Source organism: Marmota monax, unplaced genomic scaffold (assembly GCF_021218885.2).
Source record: "Marmota monax isolate L192 unplaced genomic scaffold, Marmota_monax_Labrador192_F-V1.1 WCK01_AAM20220418_F8-fsc00111, whole genome shotgun sequence".
Classification (NCBI taxonomy): Eukaryota; Metazoa; Chordata; class Mammalia; order Rodentia; family Sciuridae; genus Marmota; species Marmota monax.
Genome location: NW_026695067.1, coordinates 6,475,157 through 6,494,625, shown reverse-complemented (window position 1 = coordinate 6,494,625; position 19,469 = coordinate 6,475,157). Strand labels below are relative to the sequence as shown.

Here is a 19,469-nt window from a genome sequence, read left to right as displayed (position 1 = left end):
ACTCCCTCTTTGGAATACATGCTTCCATAGTGTGATATCTTTAAGGTACTTAGTGATTTTTTTAGATGTGTATACTCCTGATCACTTCAAGAGATTCACATGTATATGTGAATCCTCAATTTATATGATTTGAGGGGCTTTTAGAGTCATGCAAGCAGATGGCCTCTTTTTGTCACTTGGGGAGAAGTCCTACATACTCTTCAGTCTCTGTCCCTACTAACATTTTTTATGTCTTGTCTGACCTTTTAATAATGATTCCAATGTTCTTTTTATTAACTGTTGTTGCTCAATTCCTTCATTCCAAACAACCCACATTCAAGACTCTTGAAGAGGCAAGCATTCTAAAGGTGGGGGGTGAGCAACCAAGGAAACAAATGAACAAAATAATTTAAAATAGTTACAAATACTTTTTCTGTAAAGGGCCAGATAATAGGTTTTGGAACCACATAAAATCTCTGACCCATATTCAGGCTTTTTTGTTTATACTTAGTTTTAGAACACTTTAAAACTGCCAGAACCATTTTTAGCTCACAGTACAAAACCAGGCTACCTCCTAGATTTCGCCTGTAGCAGTAAGTAGTTCAACTGTCATTATACTATAAGGATTAGGCATGGTATTCTAGTTATCCACAGTACTCAGTGAATTTCTTTAAAGGCAAAAATGAAGGAGTAAACTTGGAAGAAATGCTCCAGTAAGTGGCTTGTTGTTAATCCAGGCAAAAAATAATAAGGGTTCTGGGGTATAGCACAATGGTAGAGCACTTGCCTCATCTGCACATGGCCCAGGCTCATACCGCAACACCACAAATAATTTAAAAAAAAAAAAAAAAAAAGGTCATGGTTGTTATAGAGAGTGGTAGCAGTGGTGGTAGAAATAAATGAAGGGATGGGCTGGACAGTGGTGCACACCTATAATCCCAGAGGCTCAGGAGGCTGAGGCAAGAGGATCACAAGTTCAAAGCCAGCCAGCGGGGGCTGGGGATGTGGCTCAAGTGGTAGGACACTCGCCTGGCACGCGTGCAGCCTGGGTTCGATCCTCAGCACCACATACAAACAAAGATGTTGTTTGCCAAAAACTAAAAAAAAATAAAATATTAAAATTCTCTCTCTCTCTCAAAAAAAAAAAAGACAGCCTCAGCAACTTAGCAAGGCTCTAAGCAACTTAGAGAGACCCTGTCTCAAAATAAAATAAAATAAAATAAAAAAATAAACAAGCTGAGGATGTGACTCAGTGGTTAAGCACCCCTTGGTTCAATCCCTAATATCAAATTAATTAATTAAAAAATAAATGAGGGGGGCTGGGGGTTGTGGCTCAGTGGTAGAGTGCCTAGCACATGCGAGGCCCTGGGTTTGATCCTCAGCACCACATAAAAATAAATAAATAAAAACAAAATATTGTGTACAACTAAAAGAAATGAATATTTTTTTAAATGTGATGACAGAAATTAACTATGGATTTAAAAACACGGAAATAATTTGTGATCTTTTTTTTATTTATTATTGCAATGGATAGAGATTGAGTATGTACCTCAGTTTTCTAGTAGAGTGTGTTAGTGTAAGAGAAATCAAAATATGAAAAGAACTTAGTCATAATATCTGACACAGAGTAAGCAGCATGTAAGTGTTGGCAAGCAATGATTGTTATTATTTTTTCCTACCCTAAATAAGACAAGACATGTTTTTTTCTTTGCCATTTTTTCAAAAGTTGGCTGTCTTTATTCTTAATAATTGCAAGGGTTCTTCACAAATTCTAGGTACAATTTCTTTTATCAGACATATGATTTATAAGCATTTTCTCTCAGTATATGGCTTGTCTTTTCATTTTCTTTGTTTTTCTTTTTTTATTCTAATTCGTTATATATGACAGCAGAATGCATTACAGTTCATATTATACATACAGAACACAATTTTTCATATCTCTGGTTGTATACAAAGTATATTCACACCATTCATGCCATTAGTGTCTTCATACATGTGCTTAGGGTAATGATGTCCATCTCACTCCACCATCTTTCCTACCCTCATGTCCCCTCCCACCCCTTTGCCCTATCTAGAGTTCATCTAATCCTCCCTTATTCCTCCTCCCAACCCCACCTCGAATCAGCCTCCTTATATCAGAGAAAACATTCAGCATTTGGTTTTTTGGAATTGGCTAACTTCACTTAGCATTATATTCTCCAACTCCATCCATTTACCTGCAAATGCCATGATTTTATTCTTTTTAATTGTTGAGTAATATTCCATTGTGTATATATATACCACATTTCTTTATCCATTCATCTAGGGCATCTAGATTGGTTCCACAGTTTAGCTATTGTGTAAGACATCTTATCCTTCCTTTTAAAGCCATTCATAGTGCTAAGTGTGTAGCTCAGTGATACAGCACTTCCCTAACATGTTTGAGGCCCAGATTTTGATCCCCAGCAAAGCAAATAAATAATAAAATATAAGACCATTCATGGTTAATAATCTATTCTTATAATATTACCCTCTAATAATACAAATATTTAGGACACTGTGGAGACATAAGAAACTTTTTTCCCACGTGTTGAAGTTAAGCCATCTCCTACCACTCTTCAAATATGACCTTCCATTGACTTAATAGATTCACTTCAAGATCATAAGACCTATATGAAGGTCAACGACTTGCTACATTTGCCCCAGAAATTTAAAAATCATGTATGTGATTCCTGAAACAGAAAAATCAGAAAGTATACTCATTCTCAATGAACTACCACCAATAATTATCAAAGTCCATGGAACAACAACAAAAAAAAAAAAATCACAGCCAAATAATATATTTTGTTATATATGACAGCAGAATGCATTACAGTTCATATTATACATATAGAACACCATTAAATCTCAGTATACCACCTTCTCTAGTAAATTTGTTTCATCAGAGCCAACATATTCTTTTATTGGTGTTGAGAGCCACAGCCGAAGGGGCCCCAGCAAACTTCCAGCTGCCAGCAAACTTCCAGCTGCTGGCTGATGATTGGCTCACAGCGGCCCCAGCAACATCTAGCTGATTGGCTCCTCGGCCCCAGCAACATCTAGCTGATTGGCTCCTCTGCGGTGATGCTCATTGGGCTGTTTCCCTGCCCTTTCAGACCACGGAGCTGCTCATTGGGGGACTTTTTTGGCTCCGCCCACGTGACCCAGCCAATCGGCCTCAAGAGCAGGAGGATTGTGGGAGGGGGAGAGAAGCTTGTGTGGGAGAGAGAGGCTGGTGGAAAGCCGGTGGTGAAGGTTGAGGCCCTGAGGGTTTTTCCTGAGAGGCTGTTTTGTTTGGCGTGTGTGGTTCTAAAAATAAAGTTAGTTTCTTTTGACAAGTGGCTCCTGATTGTGCCCAGCCAGACTGCGGCATTTGGTGGCCCGCACGGGGGGGCGACTGAGGGTAAGTGAAACTGCTCGCCCCTGAGGGCAGGGCAAGAGGATGGGTAGCCATTTTAAGATTCCTCTTTTATTTTGCTTCACTTTTGTTTTAAGTTGCCTGTCCCTGGAGATGAGTGAGACGGAAGAAAAACCGCTCACATCTGAGGAAAAACTATTTACGTCTGAGGAACAGATAGGGAGAAAGGACGGATGCACATGTCAGGAGGATAGAAAGGCTATAATGACTTTTTGTTGTTCCCTTTTTATTTCCTTCTGTCTCGGTTTTGTTTGGCGTCATCTTGTTGGGTTGTATTATAGTAGAAATACGGGATCAGAAATTAGTAAAAAACAAACTGAAAGAGTGTTAAGTAAATTGTTAGAGGAAGGAGGCATCTCAGTAAAATCAAGAACAATCAGGGCATACGTTGATACAATACAAAAATGTAGCCCATGGCTTTTTAAGGAGGAGTTGTTAAATATATCACAATGGAACCATCATGGTGAAGATTTAAAAAGAATAGAAAAGAAAAGCCCAGGGACTCTGCCAGATGGCACATTGCCATTGTGGACGTTCATATCTTGTTTGCTTAGTCCAAAGCCTTCAGTTCAGACAATGGTAGAGGAAGGAGAAGACATAATGATTCAAGTAAAAGAGAAGGTCTCTCAAGTTAGTCAGAGGAAAAGATTCAAGTAAAAGAGAAGGCCTCTCAAGCTAGTCAGACAGAGAAAGAAAGTGTAAAACAGAAAAAGCCATCAGGGGGAAAGTTACAACAGGAGACTGCTACTAACACCTTTCTATCACCAGAGGGTGTAAGTGTCCAACCAATAGCACCACCTCTACAGGAGACTGCTACTAACACCTTTCTATCACCAGAGGGAGTAAGTGTCCAACCAACAGCGCCACCTCCATATGCTGGGAGGCCCCCAACCCCCGCAGTTGATAGTTGGGATCCTGAGACAAGATCTCAAATATTAACATGCCCTGTATTTGAGGCAGGAGGGCAGCGATTTTACCAAGTTTTAAATTTCAAAACAGTGAAGCAGCTAAAAGAGGCTGTAACAACCTATGGTCCTCAAGCACCCTTCACTGTAAGCATGGTCGAATCCATTAACAACTTGAACATGACGCCAGCAGATTGGGCTAATATGTGTAAAGCTGTGCTAAATGGAGGACAATACCTGTTATGGAAGGTTGCCAATGAGGAATTTTGAAAGGAGACGGCTAGGCGAAATGCAGCAGCTGGTTATCCTCAGAGAAATCTAGATACGTTGTTAGGAAAGGGACCTTATGAGGATCAGCAGCAACAAATTGCATATGATCCTGGCGTATACGCACAAATTGCTGCAGATGCAATTAAGGCATGGAAGACTTTACAAGGACATGGAGGTTTACAAGGTCAATTATCTAAGGTAGTACAAGGAGCTAATGAACCTTATGCTGAATTTGTAGATAGGTTTTATTCAAACAGCTACCAGAGTTTTTGGGAATACAGAACAAGCAATGCCATTACTAAAACACCTGGCTTATGAGCAAGCGAATCGTTGGTGCAGAGATATCATTAGACCATGGAAACATGAAGATTTAAACACATATATTAAATTATGTAGAGACATTAATGAACAAGAGCAAGTCGTGGCAGCTGCAGTAAAACAGGCTTTAGATGCCAGGCCAAGAACATGCTACAATTGTGAACAAACAGGACATTTTAAAAGGAATTGCCCCATTGGAGGAGGGTTTAACAAAACTAGGTATCAAAGGAGTAGAATACCAGGTATTTGCCCACGATGCCGTAGAGGGAGACATTGGGCTAATGAATGCCGTTCTCAAACCACCATAGAGGGTACTCCATTATCAAAAAACGAACAAGGACCAGGTGTTTATCCACGATATCGTGGAGAAAGGCATCGGGCTCCATTGCCAAAAAATGGACAGGGGGGCCCAATGCTCCGGGGCCCAAAACCACAACTATACGGAGCACTGGAGGAACCCAGCAACCCCATCAGGGTAGTGCCCAGGACACATTGTCCATCAGATCCCTCATCAGACAAACCAGAGGCATCGCAGGGTTGGACATCTGCGCCTCCGCCAGAGCAGTACTAACTCCAGAGATGGGAGTTCAAATCATTCCCACAGGGGTGAAAGGACCTCTTCCCAAAGGAACAGTAGGCTTATTATTGGGACGCAGCTCTTCTACTCTAAAAGGACTTATGATAAGTCCTGGGGTAATTGATCCCGATTATGAAGGTGAAATAAAAATTATAGCCAGTTCTCCAAAGGGTATATCAGTAATTTCACCAGGAGATAGAATAGCACAGTTACTAATAATACCCAGCCTACATGATAAATTTTCCAGTCGTACTGTAGAAAGAGGTTCCAAGGGATTAGGCTCCACAGGTGTAGATTGGGCTATGCTTTCTTTAAATTTAGATTCTCGCCCCATGCTAAAACTAAATATTCAAGGACATGAATTTAATGGGCTACTGGATACAGGTGCAGACCTTAGCATCATCTCTCGTCAAGAATGGCCAAAACATTGGCCATTACAACAAGCCACTCAAACGCTTCGAGGCCTAGGAGTGGCAACTAATCCCCATAGAAGTGCAATGGTATTAGATTGGAAGGATCCTGAAGGATGTGAAGGAACTATACAGCCATATGTATTGGATCATCTTCCTATAAATTTATGGGGACGAGATGTCCTAGATCAATTAGGTTTGACATTAACAAATAACATCAACCAAAATGCACCCACTATTATGACTAGACAAGGTTTTAGGAAAGGAAAAAGATTAGAAAAACAAGAACAAGGTATAGCAGCACCAATACAAATAGATCAAGGAACAGACAGACATGGGTTGGATTTTCAGAAAGGGCCACTGAGACAATAAAAATTACTTGGAAATCAGAAAGACCAGTATGGGTTCCTCAGTGGCCCCTGACTAAAGAAAAGATACAAGCAGCCCATGACCTGGTCAAACAACAATTAGCGGAAGGACATATACAACCTTCTGTATCTCCCCATAATACTCCCATTTTTGTCATCAAAAAGAAATCTGGTAAATGGAGATTATTGCAAGATTTAAGAGCCATTAATAATGAGATGGTTATTATGGGACCTGCTCAATCAGGGATTCCTCAGTTGTCTGCTTTGCCAAAAACTGGGTATGTTTTAGTTATAGATATTAAAGATTTTTTTTTTTTCAATTCCAATTCATCCTGAGGATAGTCCACGTTTTGCATTTACTATCCCTGCACTGAATCATGAAGGTCCTGATCAGAGATATGAATGGAAAGTACTCCCTCAAGGGATGGCTAACAGCCCAACTATGTGTCAAATTTATGTTAACAAAGTAATCCAGCCACTTAGAAATCAAAATCCTGAACTACAAATATTTCACTATATGGATGATGTATTATTAGCACACAAAGATAAAAACACATTGCTAGAATGTTATGCCACACTTACAAACTTATTAAAAAATTATAATCTAGAGATAGCAATAGATAAAGTACAATTAAATTTTCCAATTAATTATTTAGGAGTTCAATTATCCTCAACCATGGTCCGTCCACCAAAAATTCAAATACGAGTAGATCAACTCAAATCACTTAATGACTTTCAAAAGTTATTAGGAGACATAAATTGGATAAGGCCTTATTTAGGAATACCAACAGGAGAGTTGGGACCTTTATTTGATATCCTAAAAGGTCCATCAGATCCAAATTCACCCCGAATGTTAACGCCTGAAGCAAGAAAGGCATTAAAAATCATTGAAACATATATGGAAAATATGCATTTGGATAGAATTGATATAAGTTTGCCTTTATTATTTATTGTACTACCAACAAAAAATATTCCTACAGGAGTATTTTGGCAAGAAGGTCCATTATTATGGATACATTTATCTTATTCTCCTAACACTATTCTTACTAGGTATCCTGAGGCTGTAGGACAATTAATACTCAAAGGAATAAAAGCAGCAAAGGGAGTGTTTGGAATTTCTCCCAATAAAATTATTACTCCATATACTATGAATCAAATTGATGAGTTAGCTAATGAGTTAAATACTTGGGCAATAATCATGTGCAAATCTAATGTTTCATTTGATAACCACTTACCATCTAATCCTTTATTGTCTTTTTGGTCATTGCATCCTGTAATTTTTCCAAAAATGACAAGAAAAACACCTATCATGAATGCTCCAAATATATTCACTGATGGGTCAAATAATGGTACAGCAGCAGTAGTTACCCCTGATCAAACTTTTACATTTTTAGTACCCAAACAATCAGCTCAAAAGGTAGAGCTTAATGCAGTTTTACAAGCTTTTGTGATGTTTAAAGATTCTGTATTTAATTTATTTTCTGATAGTCAGTATGTAGTTAATGCTATAGTATCTCTTGAAGATGCTGGTAGGATTTCCCCTTCTTCTACTGTTTTCTCTTTGCTTTCCACTATACAAAGTCTAATCTGGGACAGAAAAGATCCATTCTTTATAGGACATATCAGGGCACATACAGGATTGCCTGGAGCCCTTAGTTTGGGCAATGATTTAGCAGATAAAACTACACATGACATACATATTTTCTCTACACTAGAAGAAGCTATACATTTTCATAAAAAGTTCCATGTCAATGCTAATACTTTACAAAAGCGTTTTAAAATAACTAAGGAACAAGCTAGACAAATAATAAAACAATGTCAAAATTGTGTGACCTTTTTACCACAAGTTAATCTTGGAGTCAATCCTAGAGGATTGATACCTAACCATATTTGGCAGATGGACGTCACACACTTGCCAGAATTTGGAAAATTAAAATATTTGCATGTTACAGTTGATACTTCTTCTGGATTTTTGATGGGCTCCCTTCATGCCGCAGAAAAAACTAAAGATGTTATAGCTCATTGCTTACAAAATTTTGCCACTGTGGGTGTTCCAAAACAGTTAAAAACAGATAATGCCCCTGGTTATACTTCTACCTCTTTTAAACAATTTTGCTCAACATTTGGCATTACTCATATAACAGGAATCCCATACAATCCACAGGGACAAGGCATAGTTGAAAGAGCTCATCAAACTATTAAAATGTACTTATTAAAGCAAAAAGAAGGAATTGGGAAGGGGTATATATTCCCCAAAGATAAACTTAAAATAACCCTTTTTACTCTAAACTTTTTAAATTTGGATTCATCAGGACTTAGTGCTGCGGAAAGGCATATGTGTCCAAAAAATGTACATAAGCCCAAGGTACTTTGGAAGGATATTCTAACAGGACAATGGAAAGGTCCTGACCCAGTAATTGTCTGGAGTCGGGGGTCTGTTTGTGTGTTTCCACAGGGAGAACAGCAGCCGATTTGGATTCCAGAGAGATTAACCAAGGTCCTGACCCAGTGATTGTCTGGAGTCGGGGGTCTGTTTATGTGTTTCCACAGGGAGAACAGCAGCCGATTTGGATTCCAGAAAGATTAACTAAAGCGATTTCTACAGACCAAAAAGAAGATGATTTGGCTCAAATCCATAACAACTGATATCCAAAACTCCAGTTTGGCTATTCTTACATCTGCAACAGAACCAGGATGCTTTTTTCAATATCTATTTTATTATTGCCCTTTGCCATATCATGAAGTTCTATTTTGTTTTTTGAGCTCATACAGACCTAGGTTAATGTTTTGCTGATCAGTTCTATTTTTTGACTATAGAGTTTTTAAACATTGCAATGGAGATTTCACCTGTAAAAAGTTATAAGGCCTTTACTATAATGTTATGTGTTGTATGTATTATATTATGTGTGCACACTTGTGTTTTGTGTTATATGTTTGAATGTACGTATGTCCATATATCATATATGATGAGCGCTCATGATAAAATGGATCCAAATATTTTTTTTTCACGTGATTTATATGGTTTAATTTAAATTGGGTAAACAACTGTTGAGGATTGTTTTAATATGTAAACAAAAAAGAAGGTTAACAGATCTGTTTGTTTACTTTCACCTTTCCTTTTCATTATATTTAATAATTCTCTTAAAGACAATGTAAATTGTTAAGAAAATTGTTTTCTTTTAGTGCCTTCGGTAATGTTACATAATTTTTTCTTTAGCCATTATTGCCAGAATTCCTATCTTCATCCCAGTGCCGGTGAAGACAATGTAAATTGTTAAGAAAATTGTTTTCTTTTAGTGCCTTCTGGAATGTTACATAATTTTTTCTTTAGCCATTATTGCCAGAATTCCTATCTTCATCCCAGTGCTGGTGAAGTCAAAGATAAAACCAATCTACAGCTTCTACAATAGCCATCACTGAACTGCTTGCAGAACTTGCCTGGACACATTGTGAGCTCACCTGTATGCATTGTGAACTATCTGTTGGTGCAGCGACTTGTGGTAGTGTTGGGGTATTTTTGCTGATGATGTCACCGGTGGTACAATTTTTCAAAGGAGCCCTCAATTGGCTTAATGTCATGGCATTTTGCATCCTCCTCTACTAGTGATGGTCTAAAATTCGGGGGCCAACAGAGGTGAGGCAAAGAACCTCACCCCCCCACTGGTGCAAAGGCCTATCCACAAGTATAGCTGTATGCTAGACCGGTAGTCAGTGACGGGTATGATCCAATTGCAGTGGTACCAACCTAAGACAGGAGGCTGACGCCTAGAGGTCAGTTCATCCGATGATGGGTAAGGACCATATGTTGAATTGGACTGCCTAACAGACACGGTCCCTAAGCCACATGCTTGTTGTTTAAACAGAGAGGGGGAGATGTTGAGAGCCACAGCCAAGGGGCCCCAGCAAACTTCCAGCTGCCAGCAAACTTCCAGCTGCTGGCTGATGATTGGCTCACAGCGGCCCCAGCAACATCTAGCTGATTGGCTCCTCGGCCCCAGCAACATCTAGCTGATTGGCTCCTCTGCGGTGATGCTCATTGGGCTGTTTCCCTGCCCTTTCAGACCACGGAGCTGCTCATTGGGGGACTTTTTTGGCTCCGCCCACGTGACCCAGCCAATCGGCCTCAAGAGCAGGAGGATTGTGGGAGGGGGAGAGAAGCTTGTGTGGGAGAGAGAGGCTGGTGGAAAGCCGGTGGTGGCAGTTGAGGCTCTGAGGGTTTTTCCTGAGAGGCTGTTTTGTTTGGCGTGTGTGGTTCTAAAAATAAAGTTAGTTTCTTTTGACAAGTGGCTCCTGATTGTGCCCAGCCAGACTGCGGCATATTGGTATCTCAATGGAATCTAACTTAAAATATAGTCAATGAGGGGCTGGGGTTGTGGCTCGGCAGTAGAGTGCTCACCTAGCATGTGTGAGGCCCTGGGTTCAATCCTCAGCACCACATAAAAATAAGCAAATAAAATAAAGGTATTATGTCCAACTACAACTAAAAAATAATAATATTTTAAAAATTAAAAAATGAAAAAAAATTTAGAAGTCATACTTTGAAACATTACGATAACTGAGATTAGCTATTTAGCAAAAGTTTACCATAGCAATTGTTATAGTTTAGATGTGAGATGTCCCCAAAAGTTCATGTGTGAGAAATGAAAGAAAGTTTGGAGGTGGAATGATAAGGTTGTAAAAGCCAATCATTCCACTGATGGGGACTGACTGAATGGTAACTATACACAGATGAGGTATGCGTGAAGGAATGGGTTAACAGGGGCATACCCTTGGGGTTTATATTTTGTCTGTGGTAAGGAGAACATTCTATTATCTCTACTTCCTGGTACCCAGCTGCTTTCCTGTACCACACAATTTGGCCATGATGTTCTGCCTCATCTTAGGCCCTGAGGAATGGAGTTGGCCACCCACGGACTGAGTTGTCTAAAACTATTAAGCCCCAAAATAAACCTTACCTCCTCTCATAGTTCTTGTCAGGTCTTTTTTGGTCACAGCAGTAAAAAAGCTGACTGAAGGAGCAATAATTTTATAGCAAAAGTTCCTTGAGAGTTTAAAAAAGCTGAAAGAAGAAAAAAAGCACTGATATAATCTTTCTCATTTCAACAACTTTCACAAAATTGAGGTGTCTACTAACAGAAACAAACCAACAGAAAATGCCAACGATGGCAAATGATATGTGAATTTGGTATCACAGTTTAATAAAAGTAAAACACTCTACTAAATTTTGAAAAAAAAGTACAGAGAAATAGCTATGTGACCTAAGGCAAATTACTTAACTTGAAATATTATTCACTGGCATTTTATCATGGTCTAGTGCCAGGGTCAAAAAATGCTATAAGGGATAAGACAATTAATATTGTAGGCTTTGCAGGTCCTATGGGGTCGTATGTCCAAAATATTCAACTCCACCCTTGTGGAATGAAAGTAGTTATAACGAAAACTTATCATAACATCACCTACCTTTTATTCATGAAAGGTAAAATCCAGGGGAAAACAATTAAGTGATGGAAATTTAGGCTTGACAAAGCACTACTGTACTATAATTAAAAAATAAATAAAACTATGCCTTATACATTTTCAACAGGAATGAGAAGAAAAACAAAGCTTATCTTATCTCAGTATGCCAGCAAATTTGTTCATATTTATTAAAGACTTAAAAAAATACTTTTGAACCTGGACAAATTATTAAAAAAAAAATAAAGGGCTAGGGATGTGGCTCAAGCGGTAGCACACTCGCCTGGCATGCGTGCAGTGCTGGGTTCGATCCTCAGCACCACATACAATTAAAGATGTTGTGTCCGCTGAAAACTAAAAAATAAATATTAAATATTCTCTCTCTCTCTTCTCTTCTCTTCTCTCTCTCTCTCTCTCTCTCTCTCTCTCTCCCACTGCTTAGAAAGCAGATCTGCCCATTAGGGTACTCCTTGAGGAAGACTGTGAGGTGGGCTCCAACTAGCCTAGGTTGATGACATTATATCTAGAGGATGATTAAGTTCTTACATTAAAAAATTTTTTTTTAAATAAATAAAATACTGACAGTTCTGCTTCCAGTCAGAACATAGGTCACAAGAGAGAATCATTCCCATTATTTAAAATAAGAAAAAGCTAGAGAAACTTAAAAAAAAAATCAAAATTTTAAAACCCAGACAACTGAGAATACACAGAAGTATTATTAGAAAAACTCAATTCCATTCAGGAACAAGCCCCTTCTAGGTAAACAGACAAATGATTACTTTTTTTTTTTTAAGTGTAAATGGACACAACACAATGCCTTTATTTTTTTATGTGGTGCTGAGGATCGAACCCGGGTCCTGCTTTCAACTCTAACGTCACAGTGAGCAAAGGGGCAAATAATCCTACAGACCAATAATAGAATGAAATCCAGGAGTCCCAGAAATAAAGCTACTCAACATGATCTAAAAATTTCTCCCCATTGGAGCTTTTATGCAGTAATCCAGAGATAGACTACAAGGACAAAATAAGAAATTCAAGAGTAGAAATCCAAGTGCTAGGTTAAAAAGCAGAAACATCTCTGGAAACTAGCTATACTTAAATCCTAAATTCTGTTGTAGAGTGGAGACTGAATCCACTCTTAAAACACTTGAAACTCAAAGGAGCACAGGGACACATTCCTGTAATCCCAGCAACTCGGGAGGCTGAGACAGGCAGATCCCAAGTTAGTTGTTCTTATTGTTGTTGTTGTTGTTGTAGATGGACAGAATGCCTTTATTTTATTTGTTTATTTATATGTGGTGCTGAGGCTCAAACCCAGTGCCTTACACATACTAGGCAAGCACTCTGCCACAGACCTACAGCCCCAGCTCAGTGGCAGAGTGACCCTAGGTTCAATCCCTAGTACCAAAGGTGGGGGGAGCAGGGGGCAAAAACAATTTGGAACCAAAACTATAGTTGCAATCCAGTCAATATATAATTCAATTTCATGTAAGAATAAATACAGAAACTCCTAACCCTTTGGTCTGTCTGAAGAATTGGCATGTCTTTTTCCAGGAGGAAACAACTAAGAACTTCATTCTTACTATTTATTTGTTTTATATGTGATATTCACAAGGATATATAATATATACTTGAGGATTCATGAAAATGTTACCCATAGGTAAGAGAAAAAAAGTCAAAACAAGCCCACCGATGACTCAAATTGAAATGATCTAAAACTTTTAAATATTATAAAAATAACTAAGATCTTACGAGTAATGTATACAATCACATATACAGATGATTTAATATATTGTAGCAAAAAAATGAAAAAAAATTTTTAAAAAGAGTCAAATGGAAATATTCAACTTAAACATATGATATTTGAAATGAAAAGTTCACCAAACAGGCTAATAATGAAGAGAACAGATAATGAATTCAGCAAAATCAAAAGAAATTATCCAAATTAAGGCAAAGAGAAAAAAAGAAGGAAACAAAGAAAAAAAGATCAGGATCAGAGTCAAAACACCTGTGAGGCAATACCAAACAAACTGAATGATAAAGAGAATGGGGGTCAGCAGAAATGGCAGCAGACTCTTTTCCAAAACTGATAACACATAAACCCATAGATCAAAAAAACTCAGCAAACCAGAAATCAAATAAATCAAAAAGTAAACTGCGCCCAAGTACATCACAGTCAAAATTGCTGGAAATCAAAAACAAAACCTTTTTAAAGTACCCAAAGAAATAGGACACATTATATTAAGGAAACAAGAAAAATGACAGTTGACTTTTCATTAAAACAGTAGAAGCAAGAAAATAACAGGTAATATATTTGAATCGCTGAAAGAAAAAAAGATGGACAACCTATATTCTAAACCCTGAGAAACTATCATTTATACGTGAAAGTTAAGTATGTTTTCAGATGGACAAAAGCTAAAAGAATTCAGCAGCAGACATACAATTTAAGAAGTTTCTTCAGATCAAAGGAAAATAATCTCAAATGGAAGTCTGAATCTGCAGGAAATAATGATGAATACAAGAAAATACTGGGAACTAGACAGCCGAGTTCATTCTCATCAATTCTATTCGATTTTGTACTGGAGGTAACAGCCAGTACCATGAAGCAAGTAATAAAAAAAAAAAAAAAAAAAAAAAACTGAAGGCATAAAGATGGGAAGCAAGAATTATATTTATTCTCAGATAGCATGTCTTCAGATACAAGAGGACCCAGAGGAATAGATAAACAAGTAAAACTAACAAGTGAATTCAGCAAGTTCAAAAAATATAAATTCAGCCCAGTATGATGGCACATGTGTGTCTGTAACCCCACCCAGTAGGTTGACAGGCTGAAAGATGGAAAGTTTGAGTCCAGCCTTGGCAACTTAGCAAAATCCTGTCTCAATTTTTAAAAAGAGTTAGGGATGCAGTTCAGTGGCAGAGCACCCTAGGGTTCAATCCCAGCAACCCCCCCATAAAAAGGATAAAAAGTCAATATACACAAAATGAATATATTTCTAAATACTACATGAAACAATGGAAAGTTGAATTTAAACGTCAATATTTATAATATAACCAAAACAGAATACTTAGCAATAAAATTAACAAAAGGTCAAAGACCTGCCAGGTACAGTGTCGCACGCCTGTGATCCCATCAGCCTGGGAGGCTAAGGCAGGAGGATCTTGAGTTCAAAGCCAGCCTCAGCAAAAGTAAAGTGCTAAGCAACTCAGTAAGACCCTATCTCTAAATAAAATACAAAATAGGGCTGGGGATGTGGCTCACTGGTCAAGAATTCAATCCCTGGTACCAAAAAAAGAAGTGAAAGACCTCTAAACTGAAAACTATAAAACTTTCTTGAAAAAAAATTCTTCATAAATGTACAGATACACTATGTTCAAGAATAAGATGATTCAGTATTATTAAAATACAAATTGTGAGACAAACATTCAACCCACTGAGCTATATCCCTTGCCCAAAAAAACAAAAACAAAAATACAAATTGTAAAAAAAGGGATTATCTGCTTAGGTTCCAATTAGTCTCCATGACTTATTCACAATATGACTGTGGGCAGACTAAATTCTCTAAGCCTTTATATTCCTCTTCCATTAGTAAACTAGAGCTAGTCAAGTGCTGGGTCATACAGTTGTAAAAGTGGAATATAAAGCTCTGGCCTTATCTGTTCCATGAATGAATAAACAGGTGGCATCATTACTATTGTAGAGCAATAGTAATTACCAAGCCCTTTCCAGGGGCACCTCTTACCCAGGAGGACTCTGAGACTTGGAAGGTAGGCATGGCTTTTCTTAAAGGCCAGTAGCCTATATATCACACCCACAATACTCAGATATCTAGAAGACTGTCCTGGAATAAAGGCCATGTCCATTGCAGCCCCATGGGATCTGTTCCAAATATGGAGTTCACACCTACCGAAAAAGGAACTTTTCTGACAATCTGTATGGTTCAAAAGTGACTTTTCTGTCGGGAACAGTGGCTCACACCTATAATCCCAGCAGCTTGGGAGGTTGAGACAGGAGGATCTTGAGTTCAAAGCCAGCCTCAGCAAAAGCAAGGTGCTAAGCAACTCAGTGAGACCCTGTCGCTACATAAAATATAGAATAGGGCTGGGGATGTGGTTCAGTGCCCCTGAGTTCAATCCCTGGTATTGCCCCCCGAAAAAAGCAACTTTCCTGAGCTAGGGGTATGGCTCAATGGCAGAGCTCTTTGATTAGTATGTACAAGGTCCTTGGTTTGATCCCCTGCAAAACACACACACACACACACACAAGGTTCTTGGTTTGTTCCCCTGCAAAACACTCACACACACACACACACACTCACACACTTTCCCAAAATTGATCTACAGATTCAACACAATACCAATCCAAATTTCAGCAAAATTACTTTATGATATTGACAAATTTATTATAAATTTTATATGGAAAGGTTAAAAAAAACAAGAATAGCTAACAATGTTGAAAGAAAAAAAACAAAAAACAAGGTCAAACACTATGGACCATCAAACTTACTATAAAGTTAACATAATCAAGATAACAGGTACTGGAAGCCAGGAGTGGTGGCACACACCTGTAATGTCAACTACAAAGGAAGCTGAGCCAGGAGGATCTCAAGTTCAAGGCCAGTTCAAGGGCAATTTAGCAAGACCCTATTCTCAAGTAAAAAGTAAAAAAGGCTATGGATGTAGCTCAGTGGTTGAATGGCCCTTGGTTCCATCCCCAGTAATAGAATGTTGGGAGCTGGTATAGGAAAAACAATGTAATACCCAAACAGATCAATGGAACATAAAGAGCTCAAAAAGAAACCCATACTAATGGAGTCAACTGATTTTTTAAAACTATCTTTGTTTTGTTTATTTGTTTTTACGTGGTGCCGAGGATCAAACCCAGTGCCTCACAGGTGCAAGGCAAGCGCTCTGCCACTGAGCCACAACCCCAGCCCCAAGTCAACTGATTTTTGACAAAAAAAAAAAAAAAATGGTGCTGAGACAAATGGACAGTCATATGCAAAAACTAAAATAAAGAATCTAGACACGGACTGGGGATGTGGCTCAGAGAGCACTCACCTATCATGCATGAGGCACTGGGTTCGATCCTCAGCACCACATAAAAATAAAGATATTGCATCCACTGATAACTAAAAAATATTTTTAAAAAAGTATCTAGACACAAATTTTATATCTTTCACAAAAATTAATAGACCTAAGTGAAAACATAAAATTATAAAACTCCTAGAAGATAAGAACACATGGGGAAACCTAAGTCATTTTAGGGTTGGTGATAACTCCAAATATGACACTAAAAATACAAACCATAATAGTGGAAAATTTGACTTCATTAAAATTAAAAACTTCTGCTCAGCAAAAGATACTGTGAAGAGAATGAAAAGGCAAGCCACAAAACAAAAGAACATTTTTCCAAAATACATATATAATAACGAAACGGTATTCAAAATATACAAATTCTTAACATTCAACAACAAGAAAACAAACCAACTAAAATGGGCAAAAAAGAAAAAAGATCTGAAGACATCCCCCCAAAGATGTACAGATGGCAAATAAGCATATGAAAGAGACTCAAAATCAGACATCACTAAGGAATTAAAAATTAAAACAATGAGTTTGTACCATAAACCCATTAGAATGGCAAAAATCCAATACAATGACAACACCAAATGCTGATGAGGAAGTTGAAAAACAGGAACTTTCATTCACTACTGGTGGAAGTGCAAAATATCACAGCCACTCTAGAAGACAGTGTGGCAGCTCTCTAAATATTATAAGTTTTTATTTCAATAATTTGGATTAAATTATTTCTTCAACAAATATCTAACTTTAATTTTTTTTAAAGAGATGTGGTTCCTCTATGTTGTCCAGGCTGGCCCCAAATTCCTGCGCTCAAGCAATTCTCCTAAGCCTCCCCAGGAGCTGAGACCACAGGCATAGGTCACTACCCTGAGTACTTCAGATCCTTTTAAGCAGAATAAACCAAACAGGTTTTATACATTTCGTACAAATTTGGAAGCTTATAATAAATGTTAATTTTTATATGACAAAGTGATATTAATAGAAACTAACAGGAGCAAAATTATGTGTTTCCATCCTCGATATCACCAGATTGCTTTACTTACAGTTTATAGACAAGCTTTTCATGCTGTCAGCCTAACAACCTATAAATACCCTTCTGTTCACATTTGCTGTTTCTTATTTGTGTGACATAAGAAACCAAATACATATTTTATTTGTCTAAAATAAAACTAAATAAGATTGAAAGCATTATATATCTAAAAAGAATCATAAAAAAATGACTTTGCAAATGTGAAAAGAACTGAAAAGAATTTCTAAAATTATACAATTAAAATTAAAAATGGAATCACTTAAGAGAAGAATGAGTAAATTAAAAGAGATCAAGAAATAATCCATAGTGAAAGAAAAAACACATAAAAAGAAAAAAAAAAAAAGAAACATAAGAATGAGTGATAAGGCTGGGGATACAGGTCAATAGAAGAGTGCATGCTTGTATTGGAAAACTCTGGGCTCAATCTCCAGCACAGAAAAAATGGAACAAGGAAGGAAGGAAGGAAGGAAGGAAGGAAGGAAAAGTTGAACAACCTAACATGTATTTAAATTACAGATCCAGAAAAAGAAAAAACTCTGAAATTCTAAGATCCTTTTCTCTAAAAGCAATTAAATAAAAATCAGTAATGAGTGGGTTTAACAAATGGTGTTTTTCAAGACGGCCATGGTAGTATATATCCCATGCCATTTACCATTTTACAATGTGACATGGACACTGTCCCCTATATTCCTTTCTCCTTCAACATGAAATATTGATAACACATATAACTAAAGGACTAGTATCCAAAACATACACAGAATTTCTAATAAATCAGTAAGAAAATAGCAAAACTAATAGCAAAAATTGGGCAAACAAGTTGAACATATATTTCACAAGAAGAAATTTAAATGACTATGAAAAGATGTTCCACTTCATTAATAATTGTGGAAATGAAAATTAACACCATGAGATAACATCACAACCTTCAGATTGGCAAAAATTAGAGCCAGCTAACACCAAGTATTCGGGAGGATTCAGAACAATGGAAATTCTCACACACTGTATTGATGGAGGTATAAACTGAATCAAAAACTTTGAAAACCTCTTTGCCATTATTAAAGTTTGAGTATGTGCATATGTTGAGACCCAGAAATTCTACTTCAAGGCAGGCTAGAGAACCATCTGCATACATGCAAACATGAAAAAGTACTGACCAATGCACTATTGGTACAGTAAGAGCAAGAAATTGAAATCTATTCAAATGTTCATCAAAACTGGAATGAATAAACTGACCTGTACTCCAATGGATCATTTTACCTCAATGAAATCTGATGAACTAAACTACAACAACATGTAATTAATTTCACAAATATAATGCTGAACGAAATTTCTTCAATCACATAAAATACACAGTATAAAGTTTAAAAACCTACATAAGGATATAAGGCATATAAGCGTGTACCCTTGGCATTTAAAATTATGAAGAAATGATGGACACAAATATTAGGATAATAGTCACTTCCACAAAGGGACATGTTGACAAGTGGAGGGAAGGTAAGAGGGGAGTACTTCTGGTATACTGGCCTGAGCAATGGACAATACAAATATTTACTTCATAATTTTCTTTAAACTGTATGTGTTAACACATACTCATGTAAATATAAGTGAAAAAGACAAAAATAACAATTGCATATGATTGC

At 37.4% G+C, this 19,469-nt stretch overlaps 1 protein-coding gene across 3 annotated transcripts in view; it reads right to left on the bottom strand.

Moving 5' to 3' along the window:
- Nucleotides 1-19,469, bottom strand: part of LOC124081730 (unconventional myosin-IXa-like) — an 80,679-nt gene that overhangs the window by 13,991 nt on the left and 47,219 nt on the right. The window contains exon 2 of one of the 3 annotated variants that reach the window (XM_046428065.2): nt 11,219-11,322. The exons of the other annotated variants lie outside the window; for them this stretch is intronic. The gene's annotated coding sequence lies outside the window, so the exon portion shown is untranslated. The remainder of the gene's footprint in view (nt 1-11,218; nt 11,323-19,469) is intronic. 3 annotated transcript variants of the gene reach the window in all.